This window comes from Mustela lutreola, chromosome 4, assembly GCF_030435805.1.
Source record: "Mustela lutreola isolate mMusLut2 chromosome 4, mMusLut2.pri, whole genome shotgun sequence".
NCBI lineage: Eukaryota > Metazoa > Chordata > Mammalia > Carnivora > Mustelidae > Mustela > Mustela lutreola.
In genome coordinates, this window is record NC_081293.1 from 14979377 (window position 1) to 14992045 (window position 12669).

Consider the following 12669-nt stretch of genomic DNA (forward strand, 5'->3'; position numbering starts at 1 on the left):
CCTTTACAAAAAACATTTCAAATTATTTTAAATAAAGATGACTTCTATTTTTTGGATACATACCTTTCATGTTATGCCCTCAGCCATTAAACACTATTAAAATAAAAAGTAAAGATAGGAATAATATCACTGAAATTATTGTTAAAATTATCGAGGCATCATTCTTTATATGTTGCTTACTACATATATTTTATAAGATCCACCTTATAAATTTCTCTTTAATTTAGCGTAACACAACATTTCATCTTTCTCAGAATTTATGTGGGATAATAAGAATTGTACAATAGGTAATATTTCCAGTTTTCAACTGACTGCCAGTAACTGCAAAGGTAAAATCAATAGGCCAGTATGTTCTAGGCACTGGAGACACAGTAATAAATGATTAAAATTTTTCTCCTCATGTCTCTTATATCCTATTGGATGGACATTAGAAATAAATAAATAACTTAAGTATATAGTATAACAGATGACATTAAGTGTTTTGGAGAATAATAAATCAATGAAAAGGAGAGAAACTGTTGTCAGAGTAGGAGTTCGGTTGAAATTTTGAGAAGGAACATTTAAAGATGAAAGACATTAGTAATATAAGCTGCAGAGTTTACTGAAGAAAATGGAATCCAGGCAGAAGAAACAAGTACCAACCTTTCATTAAAGAAAAAAAAAAAAAAAGTTCGTCTTAACTATGAATCTCGTAAAAAGCGATGTTGCAAGGAATAGGCCACAGGTGATGGTGGCGAGGGTACTAGCAGGGGAGGTTACAAGAAAAGGCCAGACATTCAGAATGTGTTTGGTAGCATTCAACACACAGGATTAACTGAATGATGGGATGTAGCATTTGAAAGAAAGAAAGGTAAAGCTTTTTTGACCCGTGACCACACAAAATGTTGGCATTAACTGTGATGATTAAGAAAACTAGGTTTTATTTTGGGGGAGTTAGAGGAAACTTTAGGAGTCTAGTTTTGAAGATGTGAAGGTTGAGCTACTTATTGAATTTCCAAGTGATATATTGAATCGAGCTTAGGACCTTGTTTAGTAGATAACAATTTGCAAATTATCAACATTTTAGAGGAGATCCGAAACCCTGAAGCCAAGAAATCACCAACTACAAATAGAGAAGAGGTGTGAGAAGTAAGCCCTGAGGCATACCAATGTAAATAATCGATCCTCAGGAGACAGAGATAGCAACCTATGAGATAGGAATAAAACCAGAAGTTAGTGTCATGGGAGTCAAGTAAACATGTTGTTTAAAAAAGAGAATAGTGGTCAGCCTGGTCAGTTCCAGCTGGCAGGGGTTCAGAGGCAAGATTGCAATACTGTGGAAAGGTACTATCTATTCAAAATGAAGGAAAAATATGACTGAGGAAATGTAAGCACTGCAAAATTAGTTTCGAGAATCTGCATAATTCTATTTACTTTTTCTAGCATGAAAGTAAGTATTAAGAAGTCAGGAGTAGACTGCTCTGGGAGGTAAGGACTGGTAACAAGGGACACTTCATATCCATGAGCAGTGGCTGCAGTGCCCCCATTCTTCTGCCTCTATGGACCCTAGGTCTGTGGCACAATCCTATCCCATTAGATTCTTGGCAAGGCATTCAACTTTGATTTTACTATTCTTTCTTATTCATTCAATTTGGAAGAACAAGATCAGTACAACATATATATGCTAATGATCAATCTTAATGTGACTTGAGCTAAAAAATAAGTCTGAATCCTGGAAGAAAATTAGTAGGAGTATTATTCAATTCACGTGACTAATAAGAGTACCTGTCAGTGAATGTTAATTACTATAAACTGAATAAAATTTGTGGTCCTAACCAAATGGTTTGTTTTAAAGCTGCTTAGAATCAAATTCCTCCAGAAGCCAACTGTGCAATTTTCCACTTAACCAGGAGATGATCTACCTCTCCCCCTAACAGTTTTAAATATCATGTTGGTGTGTTTTTAGGGGAGTCTCAATGAATAATTACCTGGCACTAAAAACATGTATCTCAATGCTGAAATTTACTCTGAACTTCTTAGCCAAATACAGTACATAACAAAAAACATTAAAATGTTAAGTAAGTATCAAGTTTATGCAAATGTACACAATTTGAAAATAAGTTTTTGTACTATTTTTTTTAAAGATTTTATTTATTTATTTGACACAGAGAGAGAGATCATAAGCAGGCAGACAGGCAGGCAGAGAGAGAGGAGGAAGCAGGCTCCCTGCTGAGTAGAGAGCCTGATGCGGGGCTCGATCCCATGACCTGAGATCATGACCTGAGCCAAAGGCAGAGACTTTAACCCACTGAGTCACCCAGGCGCCCTAAGTTTTTGTACTACTTTAATGAACTACTTCATTATGGTATAAAACAGGAAGTCCTGTTTGACTACAATCAATTTATTATGTTATCATAATTAATGAGTAATGACAAAGTAGCAGGAGGAATAAGTGTGGAGAGGTGAGAAAACCACTTCTTTTAAATTCCAGTATACTTAACATCCAGTTTTAGTTTCAGGTGTACAATATAGTAATTCAACAGTACTATACATTACTCAGTGCTCATCAAGCTGCGTGCACTATTAATCTATTACATTTATTCCACCCTCCCCCACCTCCCACTGGTAAAGATCAGTTTGTTCATTCTCTATAGTTGAGTCTGTTTTATTTGTCTTTTTTTAGTTTGTCTCTTTTTATTTTTCCTTTGTTCATTGTTTTATTTCTCAAATTCCACATATGAGCGAAATCATGTGGTATTTGTCTTTCTCTGGTTGACTTATTTCACTTAGCATTATACTCTCCAGATCCATCCATGTTGTTGCAAATGACAAGATTTCACTCCTTTTTATGGCTGAATAATATTCAACTGTACAAACACACCACATCTTTACCCATTCTTCTATCAATAGAACCCTTGGACTGCTTCCATACTTTGGCTATTGTAAATAATGCTGCAATAAATGTAGGGATACATATATCTTTTTGAATTAGTGCTTTCATATTATTTGGGTTAAAACCCAGAAGTGGAATTACTAGATCATATGGAAAATTCAATTTCTAAATTTTTGAGGAACCTCCATACTGTTTTTCACATTGGCTACATCAGTTTGTATTCACACCAACAGTGCACAAGGGCTTCTTTTTCTCCACATCCATGCCAACATCTATTGTTTCTTGTGATGTTGATTTTAGCCATTCTGACAGGTATGAGGTGATATCTCAATGTGGCTCTGATTTGCATTTCCCTGATGATCAGTGATGCTGGTATCTTTTCATGTGTCTATGGGCCATCCTATGTCTTCCTTGTAGAAATGTCTATTCATGTGTTCTGCCCACGTTTTAATGGGATTATTTGTTTTTCAGGTGTTGAGTTGTATAAGTTCTTTTATATTTTGGATACTAATCTTTTATCAGATACGTCATTTGTAAATATCTTCTCCCATTCATTAGGTTGTCTTCTAGGGTGAACTACTTTTTAAGTGGAGAGAAGTAGCATGTTTTTATACTGATTGGCATAAATATAAATTTAGTAGAAAGGGAAAAATTAATGAGAGGAGAAATTTTAGAACAATGTCCTGCAGGTAAAAAGCAATGAGTTCAGAACTCAAGGGATGGCCCAGTAGTGCATTCCCTAGATTTGTGAGGTTTTTGTTTGTTTGTCCTTTCTCCTTCCAGATATCCCCACCTCAGTGCTAGAACAGCTACAATCTGGAAGCAAGGGCAAGTTCATACAGGAAAAAAAAAAAAAAAAAAAGAAGTCCTAGGAAAATCCTGCTGTTGGGACTAAATATAGGGTGGAACCCTGTACACCATGTTCATCTTACACCAAGGTGAGCAGAGCTGAAGCTTGTACTGTTGCAGGAAATATAGCAAAGTGTTAAGTTTTACTAAACCTTAGTAATATACACAACTTTCAAATGATATTATATATACTACAGAAGGATATGTAACATATATATATAAAAGTATGTATACTATACTTTTCAGTATATTTTAAATTTTCATTATTTACAAAATACAAACTGTATACTACATGTTTAAATATATTACTGGCTAGAAACAATCATTTGAAAACTTTGTGAATAGAAAAATACCAAAGGGATGTATGTCACAACGTGAAGAAATGATAAACACTATATAAATGAATCCTCTGATTTTACAGCCTGGGGCCTGGAGTTTGGAACAACTGTAAATGATATCCCAACTCTTAAATATTTTGACTAACAATGAGCAAGCTCTAATAATTTTGGGAAAATTAGAACTTTGCAATTAATTTCCCAATTGTATCTAAAAATGAAGCCTACAAATAAGGGTAAAATAGATATAAAAAATAGCCACTCTTTTTTTTTTTTTTTTTTTTATAAACATATATTTTTTATATACATATATTTTTATCCCCAGGTCTGTGAATCACCAGGTTTACACACTTCACAGCACTCACCAAATCACATACCCTCCCCAATGTCCATAATCCCACCCCCTTCTCCCCAACCCCCTCCCCCCGGCAACCCTCAGTTTGTTTTGTGAGATTAAGAGTCACTTATGGTTTGTCTCCCTCCCAATCCCATCTTGTTTCATTTATTCTTCTACCCACTAAAATAGCCACTCTTTTTATACAGCTCTTTAACTTTTTGTATGAACTTAGCAGAACTTAAGGAGAATATGCAGCTGTTCGTAATTCTGACTGCAAATTCTAATTGCATAGATTAAAAAAGTAAAAACCAAAAAGTTGACTATTTTATATTGTTAAATTAGTTTGACTTGCATAGTGAGAAAGAAAAATATTTGTGAATGTTATATATATAATATATACCATATATAGTTATATATATAGTATATATAATAATTTAACATGAGTAAACTGTCTAGTCATTTAAAATATTTATTTGGTATGCATAAAATAAAAAGGGAAATCTAAAAAACTCTACAAAATTACAGATAAAAAATGAGATAATAATATTGAAGACTACAATAAAAAGGAGCTAAATAAACTAAAACTGTAAAAACATACAGAAACAAAAAAGTAATAAAATAATGTAAAGTAATAAGGTAATAAAAAATGGAAAAATTAAACAGAATAACGGAATCAGAAAACAGAATAATTAAAACAACATTAAGACTGAATCAGTCTATGTAGGTCAAATCTGAAACAGCCTCCCAGAACAGAACAAAGATGAAAATTCAAGAGGTAGGCACAGAAATTTCAATATATGCATGACTAATGTTGTTAAAGCAGACATCATAACACATTGAAAAAGTATATATTATATATGCATATCATACATATATGTTATATGATAGAAAAGATCTGTTGAAGACTAAAACTTAAATACTGAAACACCTCATATAAAAATAAAAAGAATCCAGCATTATTCATGATAGCCCCAAAGTAAAAACAACCCAATTTCCATCAGTTGGAAAACAGTAAAAAAAAAAAAAAAAAGGCAATGTGTCCACACCGTAGAATATTATTTTGCCATAAAAAGGAATGAAGTACTGATACTTAATGTGAGTCTTGAATCATGATAAATAAAAGAAGTCAGTAACAAAAGGCCAAATATTCCACATTTTCATTTCTATATATGTCAGAGTAATAAATCCATAGAGACAGAAAGAAGACTATTGGGGTGTGCAGGAAGGAAAGATGAGGAGTGACTGCTTCTATGTACTGGTTTCTCTTAGGAGTGATGGAATGTTCTAAAATTTGATTATGGTAATGGTTACACAACTTTCCAAAGATACTAAAAGATACTGAATTGAACACTTTAAAAAGAGTAAGATTTGGAGCATATGAATTATATCTCAATAAAGCTGTTATTTAAAAAAAATTACTGACATCTGAGCATGTCTCTGTATACAAGCATGTGCACACATACACACACACATTCACACAAATAAGTAGTTTACAAAGAAAGATGACACAAGATGACAAGTGTTCTTAGGTAACAATATAAATCAAAAGAAAAGAAATTGGAGTCGTATTTATGGAATATGTATACTCAGCCATGCTGGCTACACAGAAAAATAACATAGTGGTAAATTTCAGGTAAAAAATGTCCTAAAGGACATGATCTATATACTCTTCTAAAAAAAAATTATTCATCACATTCTACAACTAAGAGACAAATACAAATAAGGAAACAGCATAAAGAAAAGGCCTGGCAGTGAACAGATGACAGATTTCAAGTTGGAATAAAAGAAGAAAACAAAATTATCTATGTCTAAAATCAGATTGCTTACAAAGAAATATAAAACATCTAAAATAATAAACAAGTTAAGTATATAGGCAGGTATAATATAAAAATACAAGCACCAGGGTGCCTGGCTGGCTCAGTCAGTGCCACAAGCAACTCTTGATCTCAGGGTTGTGAGTTCGAGCCCCACACTGGATATAGAAATTACTTAAAAGTAAAATCTTAAAAATATACATATAAGCACCTACAACTCTGATTTGAGGCTATTTGACTACAATGGTTACATTGGTGATTATGCTTCTCTCTCCACAAAAAAAAAAAAAAAAAAAAAAAAAAAAAAAACCACATTATATTAATAACAAGTACACAGTTAGCCCTAATATCTTAGCTCTCCATACTTTCTTAAGAATTTTTTTAAAGAATTTTATTTCCTTATTTGTCAGGGAGAAAGGGAGAAAGAGAACACAAGGAGGGAGAGCAGCAGGCAGAGGAAGAGGGAGAAGGAGGCTCCCCACAGAATAGGGAACTCCGTGTGGGGCTCCATCTCAGGACCCTGGGATCATGACCTGAGCTGAAGGTAGACACTTACCCGTTAAGCCACCCAGGTCCTCCTCTAAACTATTTTAAATCCATACATTTTGCTTATAATAAAGCTGCCCTGGGAGTATAGAGAGTTTGAGTCCTATAAGTCCTTTTAAAAGTTGAACATAAAAAAATTAATGCATAATTAAAATATATGTGGAAATTGAAACTAAGAACTATGCCAAGACAGATAATAACAGAAACAATGAGGCAGGTGAAAAAGTATGCAGTAGATAAAATATTAAATGGAGGGCACAGGATTTCCATGAAAAGTAGGAAGAAGGAAGGTGGAATAATGCTTCAGAGGAGATGAAATTTTTGAACAGATATAGAAAAGCAATTATTTGTCAATATCAAAGATATCAAGGCAGATGCCATTCCCATGTCTAGATTCTAAGGTATCAAGATTAGGAAAGAAGAAAAAGTCAACTCTTCCTTTAAGGGACAGCTAGGTTTCAGGATACAGTAAGTTTCAGTTACACCAAGACAGTGGAATTCCATAGTACTCTCTAGAGTATTACACTAAGCTAAATAAGTCAGTCAGAGAAAGACAAATGTCATATTATTTCGCTCATACGTGGAATTCAAGAAACAAAACAAATAACCAAAGGGGTTAAAAAAGAGAGGCAAACCAAAAAACAGACTCTTAATTACAGAGAAAAAATTGATTTTTTTTTTCACCAGGGGGGAGAGAGTGAGGGGATGGGTTACATAGGTGATGGAGATTATGGAGTGCATTTGTTGGGATGAACACCAGATGTTCTACGGAAGTGTTGAATCACTATAATATTACACTGTATGTTAACAAACTGGAATTTAAATAAAAGCATTTTAAAAAGAAGGTAGAGTTGAAGAAGAGGAAAGAGGAAGTGATGAAGGAGGAGGAGAAGGAATATACTTGGTGATTTAATTTTGAAAAACAAAATTTTTAAATAAAGGAAAAAAAGAACAACACCCCAGAACCAAATGAGCATACTTAGCTCCTATATGTTGGTTTCTTTTTTTTTAATTTATTTATTTTCAGCATAACAGTATCATTATTTTTGCACCACACCCAGTGCTCCATACAATCCGTGCCCTCTATAATACCCACCACCTGGTACCCCGACCTCCCACCCCCCCGCCACTTCAAACCCCTCAGATTGTTTTTCAGAGTCCATAGTCACTCATGATTCACCTCCCCTTCCAATTTACCCCAAACCCCTTCTCTCTAACTCCCCATGTCCTCCATGCTTTTTGTTATGCTCCACAAATAAGTGAAACCATATGATAATTGACTCTCTCTGCTTGACTTATTTCACTCAGCATAATCTCTTCCAGTCCTGTCCATGTTGCTACAAAAGTTGGGTATTCGTCCTTTCTGATGGAGGCATAATACTCCATAGTGTATATGGACCACATCTTCCTTATCCATTCGTCCGTTGAAGGGCATCTTGGTTCTTTCCACAGTTTGGCGACCGTGGCCATTGCTGCTATAAACATTGGGGTACAGATGGCCCTTCTTTTCACAACATCTGTATCTTTGGGGCAAATACCCAGGAGTGCAATGGCAGAATCATAGGGAAGTTCTTGAGGAATCTCAACATGGCAGGATACAAAGTCAATGTACAGAAATCAGTGGCTTTCTTATACACTAACAATGAAAATACAGAAAGGGAAATTAGAGAATAGATTCCATTTACTATAGCACCAAGAACCATAAGATACCTGGGAATAAACCTAACCAAAGAGGTAAAGGATCTGTACTCAAGGAACTACAGAACACTCATGAAAGAAATTGAAGAAGACACAAAAAGATGGAAGACCATTCCATGCTCTTGGATCGGATGAATAAACATTGTTAAAATGTCTATACTGCCTAGAGCAATCTATACTTTTAATGACATTCCAATCAAAATTCCACTGGTATTCTTCAAAGAGCTGGAGCAAATAATCCTAAAATTTGTATGGAATCAGAAGAGACCCTGAATTGCTAAGGAAATGCTGAAAAACAAAAATAAAACTGGGGGCATCACGTTACCTGATTTCAAGCTTTACTATAAAGATGTGATCACCAAGACAGCATGGTACTGGCATAAGAACAGACACATAGACCAGTGGAACAGAGTAGAGAACCCAGATATGGACCCTCAACTCTATGGGCAAACAATCTTCGACAAAACAGGAAAAAATATACAGTGGAAAAAAGAGAGTCTCTTCAATAAATGGTGCTGGGAAAACTGGGCAGCTATATGTAGAAGAATGAAACTCGACCATTCTCTTACACCATACACAAAGATAAACTCAAAATGGATAAAAAAGACCTCAATGTGAGACAGGAATCCATCAGAATCCTAGAGGAGAACATAGGCAGTAATCTCTTCGATATCAGCCACAGCAACTTCTTTCAAGATCTGTCTCCAAAGGCAAAGGAAACAAAAGCAAAGACGAACTTTTGGGACTTGATCAAAATCAAAAGCTTCTGCACAGCAAAGGAAACAGTCAGCAAAACAAAGAGGCAACCCACGGAATGGGAGAAGATATTTGTAAATGACAGTACAGACAAAAGGTTGATATCCAAGATCTATAATGAACTCCTCAAACTCAACACACACAAAATAGACAATCATATCATATGTTGGTTTCTAAATACCATTCTCCAATTATAAGAAACCATGGCTTCCTAGAACAATGGATGATTCCAGAGCAAGGGCAGGAAATGTACAAGGTAAGTCTGAAATATCTTTAAGTGCAAGAAAATAAGGAAAATACACAAAAAAATTATGGAATCATGCTCAAAGGAAGCAAGGGCTGATTTGAGGATTTTCCAAATAGCCAAATTTAGAGCAGATGAAGTTATAAATAATGATGGTAATTTATTATAAGCCTTAAATACATACCCATGAGGCAATACTGATATAAACAAATAACTGAATAAACAAATAAATAAGAGAAAATGAGCAGCTCTTCTTTATAGTTATTAAATGCAGAAGAAATAGTGGAAGAGAAAAATCACCATTTGGCAAGTACATTAAAAACTTTTTCAGGTAAGTATTGTATGGTAAAATACATGTATAGTAAAAAAAAAAAAAAAAAAAGGGTGATAGTATGATGATAAATAGGATATTTACACAATCCAAAGAATTTCCTCATAAAATACTCATTAGATTAAAAAAAAAAAAAAAGAAACTAACTTTAGAGTGAAAAAAGCGGCACCCACCATACAGTAAGAGCCAATCAAAGATAATAGCATCAATGGTGGAAAAAATTGGTACCATATGCATCCCTATAGGATACATTGAGAAAGACACACATCACTTCTGCACTATCATTACTAAAAATGCACAACCTGAATTTAACCATGAAAAAACACCCGGCAAATCCAAAGTGGGGGATATACTATAAATATCCAACACTTCAAGAGTCAAGGTCATAAAGAAATATTTGTAAATATATGTAAGTCTGTAATTATTTCGCACTGAAAACTTTAAAAGAACTTTTTTCAAAACTGTATATATGTCCTCCAGTTTCATCCATGATACATATTGCAGGATTTCCACTCATCAGTCAATGGACATTTAAGCTGTTTTTACATAATGGCTCTTTTGAATAGTGTTGCAATAAACATTTGAGGGCTATTATCTCTTTGAGATCCTGATTTGTATTCTTTTGGATAAATACTCAGAAGTAAAACCGCTGGATGTAAGTGAAATAAACCAGTCGCAGAAGGACATATACTCCACGATTCTATTTGTGTAAGGTCTCTAAAATAGTTAAACTTTTAAATCAGAGAGTAGCACGGTTGTTGCCAGGGAGCAGAGAGGTGGGTATGAGAGGATAAATAAATAAGAGACATAAAGTGTCAATTATGCAAGATAAATAATTTCTGGAGATTTGTGCTACAGCTGTACACCTAAAATATTTTTAAGAGGGCAAAAAAAAAAAAAAATATATTTTTAAGAGGGCAGATTTCATGTTAAAATGAGATAAATTTAAATTTAATTTTTAAAAACTGCCACTATGAAAAAAATGATGACTAAAAATATCTTAAAACTATAGTACACTGATAGTTACAAGAGAACAAAATAACAGCATACATAAAGATATTAAGGATTAATTTAAAAATAAATAATAATAATAATTACTAGAGAGTAATTTTGAGAAATATTCCCTTTGTGAGGTATTAATTCCTTACTGCTGCTGTAAAAATTGACCACAAACTCAGTGGCTTAAAACAATGTGAATTTATTCTCCCAGTTCTAGAAGTCCTAAGGAAGTCCAAATGAACCTTACAAAGTAAAAAGAATGTGTTGGTGAGGTTACTTCTGGCGGCATTCAAAGAGTATTCATTTCCTTGCCTTTTCCAGCTTCTAAAGATTGCTCACTCCTTCGCTCATGGCTCTGTCCCCTTCCTGGCTCCCTGTTTCCATGATCACATCTCCCACAGCTGTAGTCAAATCTCCCTCACCCCCGTTTCTTAAGAAATGTTGGTATTACACTGGATCTACAAGAACAATCTCCCCATCTCAAAATGGTCAATTTAATCATATCTTTTACCATTAATCAATCTCTTTTACCATTTAAGGTAATATATTCACAACTTTTAGGGACTAGGATGTGTACATCTTTGGGGGAAATAGGATTATTCAGCCTACCAGTATCAGTTTATAAGAAAATGACTGGGGAAATATCTAATACAGTGTTAGAAACAGTTTTCTCTAGGTAGAATTATCAGCAATTTTAATTTGTCTTTTTCCTATCTCTTTTCTAGAATGAACGTGCATTATTACTTCCATAACTGGGCCAAAAAAGACGGGAGGCTCAGAGGACTTTTCTCTTTTGATCCTTGATCTTTAACACATTTCTCAAATGATTTAAACTATGCATTAAGTAATTAGATTTATATAGTTATGTATCTGTTCAAAAAATGGCCTATCTCATTTCTAATTCACTTAGAAATGAGTATACACCAAAAAAACATGTAAAATACTCAGTCTCTTTTGTTAGACTTCTATGACTAGAGCAAACCAAGAGTTGAGTTCCAACATGCAGCAGCAGATTTTTTGGGGGGTAATTCAGTCAGTACTGGACTAGCAGTCATGGAACAAAAAAAGTGACTGCTATTTACTGCAAAGAATAACATGTACATACAAAATTAAGTTCATGAATAAATGAAGCACCATAAAAGAAGCTTTTGCAAACAAAATGTCAAGTGAAAAGACTTTAACATGTATAAAATATTTAAAGAGGCCAAACTAGAGATTAATGGGAAAGATGACTAAAAATTTAAATGTTACAGCAAAAGGTTCTTTGAAACAGAACTTGGACTATAAAGAAAGTTTCTGAGAACATTATATATGTGAGGTGACGAAAAGCAAATAATCAGTATTTGTTGTAGTCTTTCAACAAAAGCTACATGTGATAATGTAGTTTCTAAGAAAATAATAATCAGTGATAAAAATAATCAAAATATATGTTGGAGATACCTATATATTTGAGATGCAAGAAGGCAAACATCAGGATCAGAAATGAAATTGATCTTGACTTGTATATATCAACGATACTGTTCATTCAAATTTCAGTTCATTTGAGAACAAGAATAATTATTACATAAATTTTGAATTGTTACAGAAATTTTTAATTTGAATATTTTGAGAAAGAAACTGAGGCTTTATGATTTGCTTTTTTACCATTAATGCTGTATTTCACTTTTAATTGAGCATTAATCACAATATTTAAGGAGATCTCAATCTTAGCCTCCCCTTTACTGAAGAGGTTATGTTATACAGGTTAACTAACCTCAGTGAGATTCAATGCCACAATGGGGATAAAACCGCTTATCTCAGAGGATTATTCTGCGGGTTAAATATAATTGTGCCAGTAAGTATGTGGCTTAGAGAAGACTGTTAGAAAATAAAGGCATTCGATAAATGT

General features: G+C 33.8%; 1 protein-coding gene across 3 annotated transcripts in view; it reads right to left on the reverse strand.

The window, feature by feature from the left end:
- Nucleotides 1-12669, reverse strand: part of ATRNL1 (attractin like 1) — an 849703-nt gene that overhangs the window by 545982 nt on the left and 291052 nt on the right. The gene's annotated exons all lie outside the window — the stretch shown is intronic.